We start from the raw sequence: 1,115 nt of genomic DNA, 5'->3' as shown, positions 1-1,115 counted from the left end.
CCGTGCTCTACTGTGGATGAGGCAACACAACCGGAGCAGAGGCGAGGGGAAGGGGAGGGGGGGGGGGGAGAGAGGGGCGCGCACGCGCGCGAGATCTTCAGCCGCAGAACTTGCTCAAAGCTGCGGGCGAGGGGGGAGACAATGGGGGAATGGGGGGGGGGAGGACGGGGCCGAGAAAAGCTGGGCTGTGACAGGGCCGAGTGACGGGAGGGGAGGGGGCAAGGGAGGAGCAGCCGGGCGCGCAGTCGGGCAAAGGGCGACGCGGCACACCGGGAGGAGGCGAGAGGGAAGGGGAGATCCAAGGAGGGGAGGGGAGGGGAGGGGAAAGGAAGGGAGGAGGGGGCAGAACCTGGGGGAGATGGCTGGACGCGGCTCTTCCTCTCCATACTTTGGTGATGAGGGAAATATTTCGCCTCGCCCCGTGCACATGCCGGCACCCCCCCCCCCCCACCCCCGCGCCCCCGGCACCCCACCCCCACGCCCTCCCCCGGACCGGGCCATGCCCGGGGGGCGTCTCCCCCATGACCCCCCCCGCACCGCGGCCGGGGCTCGGAGATTGGACCCACAGGGGCGCGGAAGTCAAGACCTCTGACCAGACGCCCGGGGGTTGCGGGCCGCTCCGGGCTTGTGGCCGGGGGGGGGGGGCCGGGTCGGGCAGCGCGCCAGTAGTCACAGGCTCCGCGGGAACCGCCCCGCCGGGCGAGCAGGGCGGCCGGAGGATTGGCGACGCCGGCGTGCGGGCGCACACCTACCAGCCTTCCGGGAAAGGGCTCCGGGCATTCTCCCCGGCCGGATGTCGCACACGCACCCGTGCCCCCCCCCCCTCCAGTCCCGGAGGCGCAAATACACAGCCGCAGTTGACGCGCCACGCACCGCCGCCGGACACCGGGGCCGAAGGCCGCCGCCGCCGCCGCCGCCGCGTGGACCGGACCGATCACAATCCCGGCACTGGGGGGGGGGCGGGGCTCCGGGCGCCGGGCGGGCTTCCGATCAGGCCCCGGGCGCGTTCCCCGTCGCGGGGCGGCCCTCCGGCACAACGGGGCGAAAATGAAAACACCGTCTCCGCGAGCCCGCACACCGCAGGCCCGGACCTAGGGCCGGAGAGGCGGGGCACG

The sequence above is a fragment of the Fonticula alba genome, assembly GCF_000388065.1.
Source record: "Fonticula alba strain ATCC 38817 unplaced genomic scaffold supercont2.5, whole genome shotgun sequence".
Taxonomy (NCBI): domain Eukaryota; order Rotosphaerida; family Fonticulaceae; genus Fonticula; species Fonticula alba.
Note: the sequence above shows the minus strand (reverse complement) of the source record.